This window comes from Chionomys nivalis, chromosome 7, assembly GCF_950005125.1.
Source record: "Chionomys nivalis chromosome 7, mChiNiv1.1, whole genome shotgun sequence".
NCBI classification, from domain to species: Eukaryota; Metazoa; Chordata; class Mammalia; order Rodentia; family Cricetidae; genus Chionomys; species Chionomys nivalis.
In genome coordinates this window covers 17,170,931-17,193,476 of record NC_080092.1, presented here as the reverse complement: position 1 = coordinate 17,193,476, position 22,546 = coordinate 17,170,931, and the positions used below count along the sequence as shown (strand labels likewise).

The 22,546-nt window shown below is 46.1% G+C and overlaps 1 protein-coding gene across 4 annotated transcripts in view; it reads left to right on the top strand.

Moving 5' to 3' along the window:
* The window catches only part of Kcnip1 (potassium voltage-gated channel interacting protein 1), a 380,756-nt gene that overhangs the window by 285,360 nt on the left and 72,850 nt on the right, over window positions 1–22,546 (top strand). Inside the window, exon 2 of one of the 4 annotated variants that reach the window (XM_057774256.1) lies at window positions 7,446–7,518. The exons of the other annotated variants lie outside the window; for them this stretch is intronic. The gene's annotated coding sequence lies outside the window, so the exon portion shown is untranslated. The remainder of the gene's footprint in view (window positions 1–7,445; window positions 7,519–22,546) is intronic. 4 annotated transcript variants of the gene reach the window in all.

Here is a 22,546-nt window from a genome sequence, read left to right as displayed (position 1 = left end):
GTAATGACCACACCTGAGTGACAGAAACCAAAACCAGCAAATGTCAAGCCCCTCCCTCGAGCCCTAGCCCACAGAGGGGCCAGCCTCAGGGATGCTCTCCCTCCAGATCACCAGGGTGGTGATGGTAGGTGGTCACTGGGACCAACAAGTGGGTACAGAGGAAGAAATCCCTCAGGCTGATGTTAGAACCCCATCTCTGCACTTCACAGCTTTGTGACCTCAGGCAGGTCACATGACCTCTGTGAAATGACAAATGGAAACGGTGTCACTGATGCCACAGTGACGGCCACAATGGCAGTTCAGTGGGTCAACCAAAGAAGCAGCAGCTTCACAGGACAGCCCCCACAGCGTCCCCAGCATGGGATAGAAGCTGTTTGGGGTCTGTGCCCGGAATTTAGTCTGGTAGTGGCCATTCTGCCCCTCTTCTTCTGTGAGTTCTGTGGAGTCATTCTCCATTGAAATCAGGAAAGCCCCTCCTAGAGGGGAAGTCAGACCTCCCCCGACAAGCTCTAACAAGGAAAAAAAAAAAAAAAAAAAGCAATGAACTTGGGGCGGTGTGGGGCGCCACCTGGTGTCCAAAGAGGGCATGACAGGTTCGAGCCGACTGATTCTAAACTTTTGGAAAGGTTATAGAGTCACGTCTGCCCTGGGGAGGGAGCACTACTGGCTGTGCAGATAATGCATAGACAGGAAAACAGAAGACGCCGGGCTCCATAGTCAGGTCTTCAGGAGAGTGTTTCGGATCTTAGGGAGTAAGCATTTCAGGCAGATCAGCCAGTTCAGAGGCCGGAACAGCATCACCATCTCCTCAACAATGCAGCAGCATGGCTGCTGATGGAGCGTGCCCGTTCTGTCCTGAGTGACAAGTAGCCTAGGTCATGTGTGAGCACCATGCCGCTACTGCCTTAGATACTGAGGGAAATAGTGTGTGTGTGTGGATGTGGGTGTGGGTGGTGTGGGTGTGGTGTGTCCGGTATATGATGTGTGGTGTGTGTGTATGGTGTGACTGCGGTATGTGTGTTGTGTGTGTGGTGTATGTGAGTGCAGTGTGTGTGTGTGTGTGGTTGTGTGTGTGGTGTATTGTGGTGAATGTGTGTGCCTGTGTATGTATATGGTGTGAGTATGTTTATGTGGTTCGTGTGGTGTGTGTGTGTGTGTTAATGTGATTTGTGTGTTGTGTGTGTGTTTATGTGATTTGTGTTTGTGTGTCTATGTGGTTTATGTGTGGTGTGTGACATGTTACTTCCTCAGGCATCTCTGTTAGGAGTTGCAGCACTGGCGGGTCATCAGTAAACCACAAACTAGACTGTCAGATAACCTGCTTGGAATCCAGCTCTGTGATATGCTGTGTGGCCTTAAGCATGTTGCTTCATCCCTCTGACATTATTATTATTATTATTATTATTATTATTATTATTATTATTATCTTCCTTCTCCTTCTTCTGCTGTTTCTGCTTTTGCTTCTGCTTCCTCTTTTTTAATATAAGAGGATCTGGAAGACTCATTAAGGTTGATATTTCAAGAGCTCAAGTCTCTTAGATATCTTCACACTACCTCTTCAGGGGTGACCCCCTTACCTTCTGTGCAAACAGGCAATGCCCATGTCAGCACCTGGAACACCCCCTGCACACAGCCATTTTCCTCCTTGTAGTCCGAACCCTCCAAGAGGTAGAAGGGGCACCCCAACTTCTCAACTTGGAACAGGGGCTGTCCCCAATGCTCCCCTAATATGGTGGCTCCGGGATCATGCTGGCAGGGTCTCTAACCCGCATCCCAGACCCCCAAATGAGTGTTTTCCATCTTGGGTTTATCTGTATTTGTTCGGGAGGACCGACTGCTGGTTCTCCCGTGTCCTATGCTAGCCAGAGCCCAGGCAGGAGGAGAAAACGGTGTTTAGGGGGCAGAAGGTGAAGTGTGAGCATTTTCCCAGAGCCTTACTGCTCTGCAAACATTCTTGACACACACACCCCATCACCTTACTTTGGCCATAGGAAGATTGAGGCTCACAGGCATGCAGCCACCCCTCTGACATCAAGGCTTAAAGGGACAGAGCCAGGATGGCACAACCATCGCATATACTCGGAGTGAAATGAGCAGAAATGGAAACACAGTGAATCAGAACCCTTTTGCGTGCATCCCAGCCACATCCCATGCACACGTACTTAGTGAAAACGGGCGTTGTTCTCTCGGGAGCCATCAGCCCAGCTGTGACATTCCAGTGATATCCCTTCCTCCCAGCTCTCAGCACCCAGCAAGGTTTCCCATCCAGAAGCAACCACCACAGTGCACATGCCCCCTGACTCTCCCCCTAGATCACTTTCTCTGCCCTGGTGCCTGCCCGATCCCTTTCAGCCTGGGGCTTCTTGAAATCCTTCAAGCATTACTCCTTTTCCCCCAAGAGTTTCACAACCACACTATGACATCGCTATAGAACTCATTTACTGATAATTGTACATTGCTTTTCAAAACAAATCTCTGCTATACGTTTCACTTTACCATGTATTAAAAAGGGAAATCAAGTTTGCATGCTAATGAGATGGGCGTGTGTCTTTGTTTTTACATGAAGAATTGAATCAGGGCTGGGTAGTCAGTACTGCAGGACACCACACTAGAGATTTGACAGGCACATTTTATTTTATAATCGTGAGTGCAGAGGGCATCCTTTAGCGTGAACATGTATACAGTGGCGAAGTCTGTGTAGGGTCCTTTCGGAAAACTGTTGAGAATTCTCTCCTAAGCGTAAGCCAAAATTCACTGAATGCTTTTTGTTTTAGAGACTCCGGCCGAAACTCACACAGCAAGTTTTGAAGTCAAGCACTCTAGCACAGCACAATCCAAAGATAGTACCAAATTGATACTTATATGCTGAGGAATGACAGTAGGAAAGTGTTAGGACTTTTTTCCTGTAATCAAACAATTATGTTTCTATGAAGCAGAAACTGCATATGAAAAAAAACCCATTGCAATTCGCAGCAGGCAATAATCTTGGAGGCATGCAGCATGCGCAGAGCAAGCGTGTATTCAGAACACAGGCCTCTACATAGCTTCTGCTTCTCCCTGCAGCACACATGGGTGAGGCCTGCTGGGAATAACCAGATCCATTACCTTTTGGGTTTTGAAATTGTCTTTGGTCATTCTGTGCTCAGAAACTTATATATATGGGCGATTCCCTCACTCACCAATAGCACTCCATATGGGGCCACAAGTCACAGTTTAGGAAACTGGGGTGTCAATAGACAATGGGGTGCCTACCAAGCAAGAAAGACCATGCCCACCTTTGCTCAGGATCCTTCTATTGCTTTCTTTCTCACTCGGAGTGAAAAAGGCACAGGCCCCATGCTCTCCTCGACACCCACACCCCCCTGACCTCCTCTCCACAGCTCACTGCTTTCAACCCATCCACCTTGGCCTCCTTGACAGCCCAGAAATGTGAATCCATACCCCTACCACCGGGGCCTCTTCAGATGCTGGAGCCATGGCCAGTGCAGTCTTCGGGGAGGCGGACTCCTCTCCCCTCACTCTTAATGCCCCCTGACTTTCATATTATTTAACGTAATATCTCCTCCCCCGTTGGCATAGTTCCTTTCAGCCCTCTCCCTTGCCTTTTCCTGGATGAACACACTCTGCCAGGGCTATCAGGCCACCTAGTTTGTCCTCCTGACTGTCAGCCCCTGAATGGTAGGCTCAGAACAGGCATCCCATGAGTATTTGCCGAACCCATCGATCCTCATATACCAGCCTGGGACTCTGGAAAAGAGCTGCGTGTTCTTGTTTATCTTGGTTGAACGCAAAGCAGAGAGAAGTATCCAGGAGGTGAAGAGGGCTCCAGGAGGAGAAGTGCTTCCCTGAGAGATGCAGGCTGGGCTCAGAGATCTCCCACATTCCAGTGTGTGCGTCATAGAACGGATTGGAACTAACAGGCCTCAAAGACCAAGGCCACCTGTTCTATGAGAGGCAGCCAGATGACTTCAGGTCAGGAGAGTGAGGAGGAGGGTCTAGGCATCCCTGGTCTGCTGGTGGCTTTATGCAATCCTGGTGCCGATGCCCGATTGTGCCTTAGCCCACATGCCCAGCGTCCTGGAGTCCTCCCTTCACATGCCAGCTGGAGTGGTCCAAATGCACACGGGATGAGCGGCGCCTCCAGAAGAACCTGGTAGCCCTCCCAAACTCACACCTTTGATGTTAGAGGCCCAGATCCGTCAGGCAGTTTGCCTTGACAGCAAAGGGAAAGAGGCTATTTTGTTATTCTAAGTGACAGATTCTGAAACCCTTATTAGCAACCATTGCTCTGGGTGTAGAGGCTGAGGTTAAAGGTGACAATGAAGTGCTCTGGGCACCTCTTCTACGCCTTCCTTCTCCTGTTAGTCAACCCCTCCAGTGTCCTTTTCATCCCAGTCCTGGAGCCCAAAGTAGTAGTTCCTGGAGACAGACCGTACATAAACCGCCCTCTTCCTTCAACCCCTGACAGCTCATGCAACTGTTTGTCATACTAGGATGACAGGGCCTGTAGGTGTCATGTCCCCTGAGGAAGCATCCTGGGAGCCTCCAAGATACCTGTCCCTTGGCTTCCAACGCCATGCTCTGCTAGACATGCGCCAAGTCCAGTAATGACCAGCAGAGGGCAGCAGCAGCCTGGAGAAGGCACTGAGGCTCAGGCACAGAGGCTCACGGTCGGGACCAAGCGGGGTTTCTCTGTGGTCCAACACCTATGCTGCAGGTGCAGGCTCCTGTCCTTCTGTTTCTTCTAAGGATTCCACCCAAGTTCTCTTCAGCTGAGGTCTGTGTCCATAGTTGATGCTGCTACTGACATCATAAGAAACCCAGAGCCTTCTGCTCAGACGATCTTTAGTTCCTTCCAAACTGACAGCCAACTGTGTTTCTCCAGCAATGACTGGTGACAGCCGTCTAGGGTCCACTTGGGTAACCTCATCCACACTACACCAAAAACAAAAGCTTAAGAGTTGGCCCTATTTGGAGTTCTGTCTTGTAAATGAGAGTCAGTTTTGAAATAGAATTGGCACTTCATAAATCACTGCTACATATATAAAACACCCATCTGTTGGAGTCCTCTTAAATGTTTGGCTGTTATTAGTGAGGGGGGAGCTGTTGCCATGGCACCCATATGGAGACCAGAGCACAAATTTTGACAGCTTTTTCTCTCCTTCCACAGTGAGTTCTGGGGCCTAAACTCAGGTGCTCAGGCACACACATCACAAGTGCTTTTACACACGGAACCATCTCCCAGGCCCCAGAAGGAAAAAGAAAAAAAAACAAAAACACTCCCAGGTTGTTAGCAGTTGAAGGCAGGACTTGGGAGCCAGACTTCTTCCTGCGTGTGAATCCTATCTCCTCCACTATCTAAGCTGCTGTCTTCATCTGTGTTCTGTTTCTGTGAAGAGACACCATGACTAAGGCAACTCTCATAAAGGAAAACAGCTATTTGGAGCTGGTTTACAGTTTCAGTCCATTATCATCATGGCCGGGAGCATGGCAGCGTGCAGGCAGACACGGTGCTGGAGAAGTAACTGAGAGTTCTACACTAGATCCACAAGCAGCAGGAAAAGAAACAGACTGACTTGGGTTTTTGAAACCCCAAAGCCCACCCACCCCCAGTGACATACTTCCTCTATCAAGGTCCCACCCCGATGACTAAGCATTCAAATCTGTCTGAGCCTATGGGGGCCATTCTTACTCAAACCCCCTCTGTTGCCTTGGGCAGTGATGGAACCTCTCTAGGCATCCGGGCGGATGGACAGGGTTTGTGCTCTGGGCAGTGTTAATCACTGGGCCACCTGAGGCTTCTGAGGTTGCACATCCCATGGTTCTATCTCACCTGTGGAGCCTTCCACCCCTCCTCTCTCAGGCCCCCAGTCACACTAAACCAAGAAGTCAGGCGTGTCTTAGCAGAGGGCTCCTATTTGTGGGTCAGATCACTTTCTGTGCCTCAGTGACTCGGGGTGGGGGGGGGACACGATGTTTAGCGGTGCATAGTCAAACTTCCTCTCCCTTGACAAAGTTGTTTCGGGGAGTATAGAAGTTCATTCCTCTCACACATGAAAGGGGTTAGGAGGTGGTTGGCACTGATCTGGTGCAGCAACTTCTTGAGATCTTGGGTTCTTCTGTCATCTGCTGGCACCATTCATGGCTGTCTTTCATGGCCCAAGATGGTTGCTAGGCAGCCATTTCCCAGGTCAGAAGCTGGAGTAAAGCTAGCAGTAGTTCATTCCAGAGAATTCCAGCAAATGGGATCAACATGACTTGTTATGGAACTGGGCAAGAGAGCGGTGTCAAAAGAGACTCACGTAGTTGGTATGAGAACCAGGTTCATCACATGAGACACAGACCATGGTGCAATAGCCAGGGCGTGGTGGGCAGAGACTCATGACGCTTATTAGTATATCAACAGTGTAGGGAGGCATTCAGGGAAGAGCACTGCCTAAGCCAGCATGGTGTAAGAGAGACATTGACAAGTTGTGGGACTGATTAAATCTAAACTACTGTGTACCAGAGCCGCCATCTTGAATCGAGGACATTTGTCTTACAGTTTTGACTCTGTGTCCCTGCATGAGGGATGGTGTTCCCAAATTCCAGGCAGCCATGTTGACTTAAAGTGAGTCCCATAGAGCAGACTGTGGACAGAGAACTTTTCTACCAGCTCTCAGAGGTTGTGACAACAGAAGAGCCATTATTCCACATACACACAAGGAATGGACTTAACACGAGGGGCACATTTTGCTAAAATTTCCCAGTGTGCACCAGGCATGTCTGCGTACTGGGAGAGGTTTGTTATGGAGAATCCCCAGCTCCGTTTTTTGTAACATCCCAACATACTCTCTAAGCTGGAGAACTGTGAAGCTCAGCCTGGGGACCTCAGACAAGAGGAAACAAAGGAGAAGGTAAGCCTGGCATAGGATGGACGGACACTGTTTCTGAACAAGTAGGGCAAGGATGGTCTTCCAAAGGAAGGCTAAACGCCACCCAGTGATGCTCATTCCTTTTGGCTGGTACTTATGCAGAGGATTTTTAAAACTCAGCAATAGCTTATTACTAAAAAGTGAATATACCTTGATATTGATATTCCCTCCTCCCCCGCCCCCCCAAAAAACAAATCAAACCAGATGCATCCCTACCTCTTAGCTCTCCAGAAACACCTTCTTGCTGTGGTTGTTTGATTCCCTCTACCCAATGACTGTTGCCCTGTACCCTGGGGAGAGCCTCTTCTCCGACCCTGCCCCGGTGTCTCATGATATCTCTCTCAAGCTGTTGACTTGGTCAAGGTCAAGACTTAGAGAAACATGAGACAGCCCCTGCTTGGCCCCTGCTGATGGGGAGAGCTCTGCCAGATCCAAATTAGCTTAGATTCAAGGGGTTGCACCAATTCAACTCCAGAGGCTGTGCTGGTCCAGAGGGATGTGGCTGTCACCCTTCTGTGTTCTCTCTTGCAGGTAAGTCAGGTTCGAGCAGTCGAGAGGGCTGTGCGATGCCACATTTGGCGGTGTGGGATCCCAAGTCGCCACAGTAAGACACCATGGCTTCATAGTATTTCAACTTTGCTGGGGCAAGTGTCAGTATGGGTTTCTGTCCCAGGGGAGATTTTGCTGGATCTGGAAGGTGATGCTGAGCCTAGGGGGTCCCACCGAGGGTCCTTGGCCTTGGCTTGGGGAGACAGAGGGATGCCTGGTGGCCTCTAGTACTTGGCCCCGATGTCTGTGCATGTGACTTGCCCTGGGCTGCCTGCTCCACTGGGGGTACGGCATCTTCTCCCAATCCACCACATTGACTCTGAGGAGCTTCTTTGGGCAGCTGCAGGTGGCTGAGGCCTCCTGGCATGGGACAGAGGGGACAGGACATTGTCTGAAGCCTCGTCAGCCCTGCTCTGGAAGGCCCTCATCCTCAATGGCATGCAGCCTCCGCCGTTTCCAAGCTCATGGCATCCCACCAGCCATGTCACTCCCTCCAGGTTCTGTCTCCCGCTCCACCACCTCTCTCACCCATCACCTCATGCCAAGGTTCCAACCAGTTGGGACAAGCTTTAGGCTCCGGCCAGTTACCAGTGTGGAAGGGGGAGAGAGGGTTGAGCTGTGGCGTATTTTGTAGGGCCAAGTTTCCGTGTGACATTTGATCGCTGACACAGAAATGTCAGAGGCATAAGGTGCACCTTCTAAGGAATATCCAGGTGTGTGTGTGTGTGTGTGTGTGTGTGTGTGTGTGTGTGTGTGAGACCCAGGCTTTCTCAAACTTTCCAGAAGTGGCTTTAACCCATCTTTCAACCTACGTTCTCTGTGAACAACAGGTTCATGACCCTGGTGTGGACCAGAGGCAGATCAGAGATGTATTTTGCCTAAAAGGGAAGGGAAATTTCCTTAAAGCATTGTGCAGATTCTTTTCCTCATATTTTAAGGGAAGAGGACACATCCATCACTCTTCCCAAGGGTTCTTTAAAGTGTACAGCTTGGGGCATTGCCCTTAAACCTTAAACAGTTCTTTGGGAGCCTCTCGGCAGTGATTATAGATTAACAGGCTCCAGCGCTGGGGGGAGGGGGAGGAAGAGCTCAGACCTCAGGTGTGAACAGGGTCTCCAAGCATTAGGGGTTGGCTATGAAGACCTGAGCTAAGCCCAGCCCATCTGCGCAGCTCCCTTAGGAAGAAGCAGCAGTGGCCTTTCCAGCTGCAAGGCCATTGCGATTGTTACGTTTGACCCAAGGCTTCTATCACTGACTCTAGTGACATGAAGCCATGGGCCAGCGTTCCTCAAGGTGTGGCCATTAGACCATCAAACATTAGACCCTTGGATCCTCAGGGGACATTCAGAGCTCTGAGAGCATATTAGGGAGGACCCTCTCCATTACCACGTCACAAACAAGCCTCCAACCTGACTTTGAATGGAGATGGAAGAGGACAAAGAGCGAAGAGGGCACCCTGTCAACAGTGGGTCCAAGAAAGCAGTGGTGGCTAACAGAGATTTCAGACCAACTGGGGGAAGTTATCAGAGATAAAAGGCAGCGTGTCATGATGATGAAGGCTCGGCAGACAAAGATGACAAAGACAGATGCTCACTGAAGAAGTGTGCCTAACAACAGAGCACCAAAATGCGTGAGATTGGAGCGGATAACACGAGAAGCAGCAGATCCACTATTCCAGTCCGAAACTTTAACACCCATCTCCCACAAATGGCCAGATCCCTTAAGAAAAACCAGAGAGGGGCGCAGTTGAATTGAAGGATGCTATCACCCTGCCGGGTGCAATGGACTGCCGGGGACCACTCGCCTCACACAAACAGACTTCACGCTCTTCCCACTCACATGAAACAGGCACGAGGTCACATTCTGGGCCTTAAGACATATCTTGACACATTTAAAAGAATATAAATCATATCACGTCTGTTCCCAAACCAGCCTAGAATTAAACTAAAAATCAATAGCAGAGAAATCCTGGAAGATCCCTAAATGCTCAGAGATTAAACAACACTTCACCGAATAACACACGGGTCCAAAAGCGAAGTCTCAAGAGAAATCTACGGCTGTTTTGAACTAAAGTGAGATGAAAACACAAGTTATAAAATGCTCACGGCACAGCAAAGGCGATGATTTGAAGAGAATTTGTAGCATTGAGTGTGGCTTAGGAAAAATAATTAAATATCAATAATCTAAAAAAGCAGAAAGAGATAATAAAAATTAGATCATACATCAGGTAAATTGGAAACAAGAAGTCAACATGAGAAAATTAATAACATCCAAAGCTGATTCTTTGAAGAGGTTAGTAAAATCAGTAAGCCGACAGCCCGGGAAGCAGGGAAGAAGAGAGGAAAGACACTGGTTGATAACATCAGAAGTGATTCCCTACAGATCTCATCATACAATAAAGATTAAAGCACTGGAAATAGCTCCATGCCCACAGATTGTACAAACTATCTCAAATGGGCTGCTTCTTTAAAAGTAAAAAGTCAAAACTCGTGCACAAAGATAAGCGCAATATGAATTAACATTTAACTGTAAAGAAATTGAATCAAAAAGCAACCTTGCAAAACAGAAAACAGCCAGCCTAGATGGGCTGTCTGACTAATTCCACTGTTTCAGGGAGAAATTAAACTCCTCTGCTCCTTTTCAGAATATGAAATAAAGGAAAAACATTTCTTATTATCACCGTCACCTTAACATCAAAACCAGACAGGGGCATTAGCAGAAAACTACAGTCCAGTATCTCTCAGGCAGGTAGATAACAAAACATTAATAAAATGAATCTAAGAAAGTGTAAGAAATATACACTTCAATAAAATGAGACTTACTCCTGATGTGTAAAACTAATTCAACTATCAAAAATCATTAATACAATCCATCACATCTACATAACAAAAGTGTATCAATAGATGTGAAAAAAAGTATTTGACAAAAATTCAACGTCTATTCATGATTAAACCTCAACAGGCTAGGGATAGAAGAAAGATAAAGAAAATCTATTTAAAAAATTATAACATGGTTAATATCATATTTGTATTGAGAAGCTAGATGCTCTCCTGCCAAGGTTAAGAGCAACCTAAAAATGTCCCCCCTCACCACTCCTTTCCCACGCTATGTTGGAAACCTGGCCAATGCAATGGGGGAGGAGATAAGAAAAGGGAGGGTGCAAAGGAGAAGTCTCAACCATCACTACTCACAGAGGACGTGGCTATCTTGAAACAATCTGAAGGAAGAAACAAAAATGGTGATAGCAAAGTTGCAAGTCAACAGACAAAGACCTCAAAGCCAATTTACTTGTCTGTGCACCAAGAATGAACATGTGGGACCCCTTACCACTTATAGCAGCACCCCAAAAAATGGAAGTGTAAATCTGACACAGTCTACATGAGGAAAGCCCTCAAATGCTGAATTAATGAGGAGACATGCTGTGTTTATGAGTGAGAAGATGTTAATTCTTCACAGCTGAGTGGGTAGGCTCAGTCCAAGCCCAGCAAGCTATTCTGTGAACAACAACAGACCTCTGAAGGTTTTTGTGTAAAAATAAAAGACTCAGCTCTCAACTCAGTATTAAAGAGCAACAGAATTGGAGAGTGGCCCTAAGAGGGGCCAGGATGTACTACAAAGCTTCGATAATGAAGACACTAAGGTACTGGTGAGAAAAAAATGAGAACTAGCTTAATGGACAGAAGAGAACACCAAGAAAAAGAATGTCCATGGAGCAGGGGCAATGGGTGGGAAAAAGTCAGTCATTTCTGCAAATAATACTGGAGCCATTGAACATGCAGAAAAAAATGAATCTAGACACAGATTTCACTCACTCCACAACAATTAACTCCAAATGGATCACGGACTTAGAGGTTTAAAGGTGAAGTTCAGAACAAAAATCTCCCAGAAGGAAACAACAGAGGAAATACTAGTGACCTTGAGCACAGCAGTGTCTTTCTAGCTACAAAACCAGAGCAAAATCTAAGAAAGGGTTTGTAAGTGGGACGCCATTATCATTGAAGAGCTTCTGAGAAGACACAAGAAGACCAAGCATAGACTGGGAGAAGACATTTGCAGAAAACACATCTAATTAAAAGCCATTTCCAACATACAAAGAACTCTTCAAACTCAACGACAGTAAGAGTCACTTAATTCAAATGCAAACGAAAGATCTAGACAGCTTGCCAGAGATTAGAGCAAGCATAAGACAAGAGTTTCAATCTCTTACATCACTAAGGGATTCACCGAGGTAACTTTGGTACCAACACAGTTCTTAGGATGTCCGAACCTCTGACAGCGTCAAGCTCTGATGAGAATGTGAGGTGATAGGGAGTCATTCACTGACAGAGATGCAGGCCTGCATAGCTACTTTGGAAGGCAGTTTCCAGTTCCCTAAAAGTTCAACACCCCCCTCTTCTTATACATCCCAGAAAACCAGCTCCTTCATGTTTACCCCAGTGAAGTTCAAACATGTAACACTGCCTCAACCATGAATAAAGCCTGCACACGTAGCTACTTACAGCAGCTTTATATATAACTGAAACCAGCCAGGTGGCGGTGGTACATGCCTTTAATCCCAGCCCTCTGGAGGCAGAGGTAAGAGAATCTCTGTGAGTTCGAGGCCAGCCTGGTCTACAAGAGCTAATTCCAAGACAGGCTTCAAAGCTACAAAGAAACTCTGTCTCGAAAAACAAAACAAAATATATAACTGAAGCCCTATGAAAGTCCCCAAATGGCTTTCTGTGAATGGATGGGTGAACTGTGGGCGACCCCAACACGGGAACAACATTCAGTGCAAAAGGATATGAGCTGCTGAGTCTGAAAAGACGTAGAAGACTCTTAATCGCACATTGTAAGCGAAGGGAGCCAGTCAGAAGAGACACACCCTCTTTGATCCAACTACAACTGCACAGCAGCCTGAAAAAGACAAGACAGAGACTATAGAAAGACTAGATCATCAGAGTATTGGGAAGGAGGAGAGAATCGGCAGAGCATGAGAGATGCAGAGACGAGAAAACTCTGCTATGTCATCACAGTGGCGGTCCAGAGAGTGTGACACACTGAGAAAGAGCTGCTGCAAACCACGACTTTTGTGGGGGTGCTTATAGGCTCAATGGTAGCCGAAGCACCTCTTTGATGCAGAGTGCAATGTGGGGGAGTGTGTGCAGGGACTAGGGAACAGGGCACTTCATGCTCAGTTTTACTACAAACCTAAAAATACTCTAAAAATATTAATTAAATTAGTGAGTCACAATTTTACAGTCATCCTTCTGACAAGAACTAAGAAATTTAATGAAAAGTCATTAAGAATATAGAATAAGAACATTTATATACATACATAAATACATACATATGCGCGCACACACACATATATATGTATGTATATACATATATATATGTAATGGAAAGTAAATTAGTATGTGCCTTTTGTAAAATATTTTAACAATGCCTAGAAAAGTTGAACATGATCCAAGGTGAGCCAACAATATCACTGTCGAGTACTTAGCCTTGGTAAATTCCTCAGACTATCCATTAAGAAGCAGTAGCTAAGGGTTTGGTTTAGTGGTAGAGCACTTGCCTGGTGTGTGGGTGACCCCGGTTTCAAAGTGGGCAAAGAGCAACAGAGGGGAAGAGGGATGGAGAGGGGAAGGAAGCCTCAGTACCAGCAGAGTGTCCACACTATGACACTGATTGGGTTTGTGAATGCCCTGCCTTGCTGAGCATATATCCCTCATCCCAGTAGGATCCTGTCATCACTGGCAGGTACAACTGCTTCCAGGAAGCAGGGAAGTTAGAGAGAGCCAGGAGGAAGCTGAGGACGTTGGTGGCAATGGTGATGATGATCATGATAATGATGGTGATGATTATGATGAAGATGACGGTGGTGATGATGATAGTGATGATTATGAGGGTATTGTTGTTGCTGCTGCTGCTGCTGCTGGTGGTGGTGATAATGATGGTGATGATGCTGGTGGTGATGATGGTAGTGATGCTTATGATGGCACTGTTGCTGGTGGTGGTGGTGGTGGTGGTGATGATGATGGTGATGATTATGATGAAGATGCTGGTGGTGATGATGGTGGTGGTGATGATGGTGGTGGTGGTCATGGTGGCCTTGGTGACGGTATTGGCGGGAGGAGATGAGAGTGAGGGGAAGAGCCAGAAGAGGCTCAGAGGCTGAGATTTGGGAGCACACTTTGTGCTCATGGCTCCGTGGTAGCTGAAAAATGGACTAAAATCAAAGGTTAGAAAATGGGATTTTAAGAACTCCTAAAGGTTATAAATTGAAGAACCTTTCCTGTAAAGATTCAAAGTCCTAGAGCTGGAGAGCGGCTTAGAGATTAACAGCCCTTAGTGCTCTGTTGGGGACTGGAACCCACCTACCAGTGCCACATCAGGCGGCTCATAAATGCTGTAACTTCAACTCCAAGGCACTCAATGCACTCTCTGGCCTCCATGGACACCTGCACACATGTATGCATTGGTGCAAAGACCCCTAAAGATATATGGGCACATAAATAATAAAGAAAACAAATTTTAAAAGCAATCATAAAAATCAAACTCCTGTTAAAAAAGAAATACATGAGATCTAATTGAATTGTTGTAAACCTGTACTTGCTAAAGCATAATATGTTACTTGTTTTGTCATAAGACCAAATTCATGACAGTTATTATCCCCAAAGTTTCTTCCCGCCCTTTCTACCTCCTCTATTCCTCGCAGCACAGGTAACTGCTTCTGTTTCTGTTGTCACTGTAGACCTGGCAATCTCTAGAGATTTTTGTGTCTCCGTTGCTCCAATCCTCCCAGCCAGCTAACTTACTAACATGTTCTGGGATCAGTCTTACATGTGGCTGTTTCCCACAGTGCACCATTGTGTGGACACACCATAGTTCCTCTGCCCATTCACCCCATCATGGACATTCAGGCTCTACCATTTTGAACCACTACAGACAGAGCTACTGTGACATTTGTGCATGGGGCTTCCGTGGACAAGTACCTTTTCACTCCTCTCAGACAAATGCTTTGGAGTGCAGTGTGTGGATCGTACACTCAGAGAAGGCTAACTTTAAAAACAAATGTCAACAACATGTTTTCTTAAGTACTTACAGCCTTTTGTAGCCCCCTAAGACAACTTATAAATCAGATTTCATCCAAACTTTAAACTTATGCTCCCAAAGCATCATTAATAAAAAGAAAAGTCACAGCGACTCAGGAGATGGCTCAGTCAATAAAACGCTAGTCCCACAAGCATGAGGTCCTGGGTTGGGATCCCCAATACCTGTGTAAAAAGCCAGGCACAACTGCATGCAGTTGCATTCCCATGGCTGGGGAAGCAGAAACTGGAAAATCCCTGCAGCTTGCTGACTGAATCCAGCTGAATTCATGAGCTCCAGGTTTAGCGAAAAACTCTGCTCAGAAAAGTGTGAAGTGACTGAGGAACACACCTGACATCCATCACTGGCCTGCACATGTGTGCGTTTGTTCATGTGTGTGCATGCGTGCACATACACACACAGAGAGAGAGAGAGAGAGAGAGAGCAGCAGCAGCAGCCGTTGCAAAAAGTATGTGTCTGCTTTTTTTTTTCAATGTGGATCTGAAATATACAAAGAGAAAAACAATCATATCTCTCACTAAGGTGAACACGACCGACCCAAGAAGCTTGGTTGGATGCTTCTGAATAGAAACTTACATCACTGGCATCACTGGTATTTAGGACATGTAGAGAAGGGAGGAGGGAGTTGAACTCCATCTAATGCATCTGAAGGATACATTAGAAGAAGGGCTTAAGTTGGTCTCTGTGTGTGTGTGTGTGTGTGAGGGAGAGAGAGAGACAGACAGAGACAGACACACACACACACAGAGAGAGAGAGAAATAGAGAAAAAAACATACAACTCGGATACTGTTAGAGACTGTGGGCTACAGTTTCTTCTAGGACTTACAGGACAGGACCATCTAACAGGACTCTGGAGACAAAAATGACTCACTTGCAGAGGCAGTAAGTGCCTGTCACAGAGAGGGGTACAAATCTAAACCAAAGTATGACCTGGGTCACAATAAATCCTAATCTTATCCCGAGTTCCTCAAAGATCCATTTCCTCAGGGGTAGGGATATGGGTTCTAGAACATTATGAATAAATTCCCAGAGTTTGTCTTTCTCCAGCTCCATACAGAGTTGGGTCCAGGTAAGCAGGATGCCAAGTGCTCAGATCAGTCTCCAATCCAATGCTCTCCCCTTAACAAGACTTCCTTCCTCTCCCCACCTCACCTCCTTAGCAAATGGCATCCGTGGATGCTACAGCAGTCTCAGAGCCCTCGCCATCTATAATCTTCTACCTCCCCCCCACTGACTTTTTTCTTTTTATGTCTCCTTCCTGGACATAACTTATTCTTCACTTTTAAATATTTGCTTCCGTAAAAAAACAAATGAACGCCGGGGACAGATTTATAAAGAACGTTCCTGGAGAGGCGGCGGATTAATTATTCAGCATCCTCTCCCTTTGTAACTATTTATTGTCTCATATGCATTTATATGGCACCTATCACTGCGATCTCCCTCCATGCCAGAGACATAATTCCCAGGGACTGACTACTTGTCTTGAGATGCATATGTACTTTTTTTATTCCTGACCGTAGCGGCACGTGCCATTGTTGGGTAAGTGTGTTCATGTTTTTAAATGTGAAAAATAATCAAATATAACTCGAAAGAGATTGTACAGTAATTCAAGGGGATATTAAACCACCAGGAAGTTAGTCGACAAATAAATAGGCGTTTGTGGCTGTCAGGGTGAGCGATGGGAGCAGGCTGGCAGCGGGGGAGGAGGGGCAAAAGCAAAACACAAAGAACAGGGTGAAGCCTCTGCCTTTCACTGCGGAGCTGGTTGTGCTGGGAGAAGGGGGATTCTGGAGGACCAAGCGTAGGAGACCTGACACTACTAGATTCTACATGAGGTAGCCAGACATGGGGAAAGCAACCTAAGATGAAAAGTGGTGGGCTGGGCAGGAGGTTAAAGGTTCTATGGGTCCTTTGTGCTGTCCTTGATGTCAGACTCAAGGGTGCCCTCCTGGGACACTAGCATCACTCACACCTCTATGACCTGCCTGGCATGTGTCACTTCCCTTATGTACCTCAGCTCTGCTCATGCCACTATAATACCCTGTGGAAAAACCAATCTGATTGGCCCATTTTACAGATGAGAGAACAGGGTTATACAACTTCCGGGTGCCCTCCCTGACACCACTCTGAAGGACTCCACCTTACCCCTGTACAACAAACAGAAGTGCAAGGGAGAGTCCCTGCCTTCCTAGAGCTTTCAGGCATGGGTGTGGATTCTGGAGAGCCAATCTGCCAGAATTTTAGACCTTATTAGGCTTTGGGGACTGGAGAGCACACAGCTGAGGCAGTGAAGGAATGAAGAGTGAGGCTTGCCTCCACCCACCCCCAGGGACCGCTCATGGAAGTGTAGAGATGGAGCCCCAGAAAGGCAGAATTAGTAAGGGCATGGGAGAACTGCCGTGAGAGATGAAGAGGAAAGATCTGGGCCCATGATTTTTCCCACACTACCCAAGAGGGATGGCAACTGAACTAGGAATTTGGCATCTTGTCATGGGCCATCATTATCCCATGGCATCACCTGAGCACCATATCCCAAGGTGGCTCCAGGCATCACCTGACCATCATTATCCCATGGTAGCTCCAGGTATCACCTGAACACCATTATCCCATTTGTTGAACATTGCTGAGAATCAGCCATGTGCCAGGTACTGTGCTTCAAAACTATGGTAACACCCCAGAGGGCAAAAGATAGCTAAGCCTCAGCTGGAACTCAGATCACAGGCTCTTAAAGAGGTAATACGTTCATAAATTGCACACCACACTATTCTAGTCATAATAAAATCATGCTGTACACTGATGATGAGTATCTATTGGAAAAGGGGAGGGCTAGCAGGATCTGGGTCATTACAGTAGGAAATTTATATGTATATAACCCGTTACTCATGAATATTAATGCATTTAATGAGGGTAAAACATATTACTTAAAACAAAGCACTCGCTCCAGCTGCTGCTGGTTTTCCTCATTACTCTTTCCTCTGCAGATACTGTCCACAATTCACCTGTGTGTCCAGGGTCTGTACATAGTTCAAGTCCATCTGTGGCCAAACTAGCTTAGCCCTTAGTTGGCGGAGACTGCAACGGTAACTAAATTGCATGGTGATCTATGAGTCTGTGATTTCACATTTAGGCCCATGGCTTGCATTAAGAATACCTGGTTAATCCCTGACCTCAAACTCTATTACAGAGCCTCAGTATTGAAAACAGCTTGGTATTGGTATAAAAACAGAGAAGTTGATCAATGGAACCGAGTAGAAGACCCTGATTTCAACCCACAAACTTATGAACACCTAATTTTTGATAAAGGAGCTAAAAGTATTCAATGGAAAAAAGAGAGCATCTTCAACAAATGGTGCTGGCAGAACTGGTTGTCAACGTGTAGAAGAATGAAAATAGATCCATATCTATCACCATGCACAAAACTCAAGTCCAAATGGATTAAAGACCTCAATATTAGTCTGAACACACTGAACCTGATAGAAGAAAAAGTTGGAAGTACTCTACAACATATGGGTACAGGAGATCACTTCCTACGTTTATCCCCAGCAGCACAGACATTAAGGGCAACATTGAATAAATGGGACCTCCTGAAACTGAGTAGCTTCTGTAAAGCAAAGGACACTGTCACTAAGACAAAAAGGCAACCCACTGACTGGGAGAAGATCTTCACCAACCCTGCAACAGACAAAGGTCTGATCACCAAAATATATAAAGAACTCAAGAAACTAAACTTTAAAATGCTAATGAACCCAATAAAAAAATGGGGCACTGATCTGAACAGAGAATTCTCAACAGAAGAAATTCAAATGGCCAAAAGACACCTAAGGTCATGCTCAACCTCCTTAGCGATAAGGGAAATGCAAATTAAAACAACTTTGAGATACCATCTTACACCTGTCAGAATGGCTAAAATCAAGAACACCAATGATAGCCTTTGCTGGAGAGGTTGTGGAGAACGAGGCACACTCATTCATTGCTGGTGGGAATGCAAACTTGTGCAACCACTTTGGAAATCAGTGTGGCGATTTCTCAGGAAATTTGGGATCAACCTACCCCAAGATCCAGTAATACCACTATTGGGAATATACCCAAGAGATGCCACATCAAATGACAAAAGTATCTGTTCAACTATGTTCATAGCAGCATTGTTTGTAATAGCCAAAACCTGGAAACAACCTAGATGCCCTTCAATGGAGGAATGGATAAAGAAAGTGTGGAATATATACATATTAGAGTACTACTCAGCAGTAAAAAACAATGACTTCTCGAATTTTGCGTGCAAATGGATGGAAATAGAAAACACTATCCTGAGTGAGGTATCCCAGACCCAAAAAGAGGAACATGGGATGTACTCACTCATAATCGGTTTCTAACCATAAATAAAAGACATTAAGCATATAATGTGTGATCCTATAGAAGTTAAATAAGAAAGTGAACCCAAAGAAAATCATATAGTCATCCGCATGGAGAGGGGGAAGTAGACAAGATTGCAGGGCAAAAACTGGGAACTTGCGGGTGAGGTGGCATGGGGCAAAGGGGAAATGGGATGAGAAATATGAGAAGGGGAGGATGGGAGGAGCTCGGGGGATTGGGATGGTTGGGATATAGGAAGGATGGATACGGGAGCAGCGAAGTATATATCCTATCTAAGGGAGCCATCTTAGGGCTGGCAAGAGACTTGACTCTAGAGGGGTTCGCAGGTGTCCAGGAATATGTCCCCAGCTGGTACCTTGGGCAACTAAGGAGAGGGAACCTGAAATGACCCTATCCTATACTGATGAATTTCTTGCATATCACCTTAGAACCTTCATCTGGCGATGGATCGAGGTAGAGACAGATTCTCAATTTGGAGCAACGGTCTGAGCTCTTAAGGTCCAAATGAGGAGCAGAAGGAGGGAGAACAAGAGCAAAAAATCAGGACCACGAGGGATGCACCCACCCACTGTGACAGTGGAACTGATTTATTAGGAGCCCACCAAGGCCAGCTGGTCTGGGACTGAATAAGCATGGGTTGATTCCGGACTCTCTGAGCATGGCGGTCAATGAAGACTGATGAGAAGCCAAGGACAATGGCACTAGGTTTCAATCCTAATACATGAACTGGCTTTGTGGGAGCTTAGCCTGTTTAGAAGCTCACCTTCCTGGACGTAGATAGAAGACCTTCGTCTTCCCGCAGGGCAGAGAATTTGGACTGCTCTTCAGTATCGAGAGGGAGGGGGAATGGTGTGGGGGGAGGAGAAGAGGAGTGGGGATAGGGGGAGGGGAGTGGGGGGAGGGGGCAATATTTGGGAGGAGGGGAGGGAAATGGGAAACGGGGAGCAGGTGGAAATTTTAATTAAAAAAGAATAAAAAAATAAATAAAAAAAAAAAAATAAAATAAAATAATAAACTGCCAAAAAAAAAAAAAAAAAAAAAAAAAAAAAAAAAGAATACCTGGTTAATGGTGTAAAAAGAACTTTCCCTTGTGCGTTTTCAAAGTACAGTAAGAAAGTGTCCCTTTTATACACGGTCATAACTTCCTGCTTTTGGAACTCTAGTCACCACGTGCTCATAAAGTCCTGTCACCTGAGCATGCCCAACGAAAGCTCAGAATAATTCAAACATGAGCAGCTGAAATCAACTTTATTTCGGTGATATTCACAAAAATAAGAATCCTTAAGTTAGCGGAGTAAAAGATTATTGAATAATAAATTTGGTAACTACAGTCAACACAAAAGTTGAGTGTAGTGGAAATTACCCTCATTATCTTTTAAATCACCCTTAAAATATGATATATGTAAATCAACCAACTCAAAACACACCCAACCAAACCATTTCTTTTTCTCCAACACTGGCTTCTTTAAAAAACAAATTGCACATAAGCTAATGTTGGGGTTTTTGGGGGATTATATCACAGAGAAACGATGTACATTCAGTACACAGACATGTTGATATGCAGGTCACACTCAGCCCAGTGAGAAGCTGTAGACAAGAGGCCAGAGAAGCCTAGCAAGGCAGGTGGCAACTCCCTGAGGAGCCTGGCTTCAGATACCGGAGTCAGTCTGTCCCCGGCTCCCACTGCACTCTGGTTAAAGTCAGACACACTCAACCAACACCAAGGCGGTCCAGGGCCACGTAACGGCAGTTCTTACGTCTGCAGGCAGAAGAGCAGCTTCTACAGGAAAAGACGGGCTATCGGGAACACTGGAAGCTCTGTTGATGATTTCCTCCCCCAGGTGCAGGTGCCCAGCCCGGTCTCGATGTGTCTGAGTAGAAGGGAGACTTGGCTTTCCCTTTGAGAAGAGCCGGCATGATGCATGCCTGGGACTGTGACCTTATTTCCACTCCAGTATTGATTGCACTGCACTCGGAACCGACAGTCTGCTTGGGGAAACTTTGTTCTCCCAACTGTAACAAAGTTTAATTACCGCGTTTCTGCTGTGGGGAAAGATCTTATTCTAGAAACATCCCTCAGACCCATCAGTCATCTTGCTCGTTGACCGATAGTTTTGCCACAGAGCTGGAGATTTTTTTAAAAAACATCTGTCCTCAGAAGAAAGCTTGTAGATTGTTGCCACGACAACTTTGGAAAGGACGTGGAGACCCAAAAAGTGGGAGTAAGGTCTGGTGTGAGAGACAGGAAGAAGAGGGCAGAGCAGGTCTGGCCCTAATGGGCCTCATTTGACAAGGCTGATAACCCAGCCATCTTGCCTTCCTGAAGCCACGGGAGCAGGATCACCCTGAGTGGCGTGGCCAGTTCAGGTCTTACCGTCACCAAAAACCTAGTCATGGGCCATGCCTGTAGTGAATGTTGCATACAAGAAGAGCATCTTGTCTGTTTCCCCAGAAGGAATCTCCATGCATGAACTAAGTATGCGAGAAATGAACTGGAGGCTGGGCAGAACAGCACATGACTGTAATCTTAGTCCTTTGGCTATCATGTGTTCCAAACCAGCCTGGGCTATGTAGGAAGAGCCACCTCCAATTTTTGCACAACTTACCTCCAAGAGAAGGTAGAACAGACTACATCTCGGGTAGTTATAATATCCTGGGCTGTTCCTAGAGCCTAGATTTCCCACATTCCCTTTCAGCTGGTGTCTGCTCAGGGACCACCCCACTTTCTATAGCAAGATGTATCCCAAAAGCTTACAGGTTTGAAATTTCAGAACTTTATCAAGGTGAGGGCAGTAAGGACCAACAATTCAAGGAGCGTTTTACTCATAACTGGCTGCGAAGAAGACATCTGGTCTTCCCTGTCCTCTGTTCAGAACTGTGATCTTGAGAGAAACGTCATCCTGTGAGGATCACTTCCATTTTCTCACTTACTGGCCCATCTCCCAGACATACCTGGGACTGTTTTCTTGACCCCTTAGGGCTCCCAAGTTTAAAGGGTCAGAGTCTCTCTCTCTCCCTCTCTCTCCCCTTGAGCTGGGTTCATTTATTCTTCACCACAAGTCACAGAAGTGGTTACACAGAAATGTGCTTATCTCAAGATGTCTCTGTCCTCACAAAGCTGTGGCCCCTCTGCTGTGAGGCAATACGGGCTTCAGTGAGCTCGGAAAGTCAGTGTGTGTCGTGGAGATAGATAAACACAGCCTTTGGAATTCTGGACGCAGTTCAAAACCGTGGGCTCTAACACCGTGTTTCCGAAATTCGATCATGTTTCTCATTGATTTCCATCCTGAAATTGGAAGTCTTTGCCCTCAAGACATAATAAAAGTCACATGGAGGAAAATGGAAAAGCCCCCACCCCCTTAATATTTAAAGGAGAATGATTTTTATACAAAATACTCATTTGTCTGCTTAAAAGTAAATTACACTGTGGTGCCAATTGGGGTTGAGACCATAACATTTTGATTTATGGCTTCTGGAAGGTGAGGCCCAGCTAATAAGATTCTCCTCAGCCTAGACTAGCTGGGTGGCGGCTAAGGACCTCAGGCAAGGGGAATAGGTTACTAGTGCCGGCTCCTGTCCCTGCCCTAGTGCTATTATTCTACATGGACCCAGATTT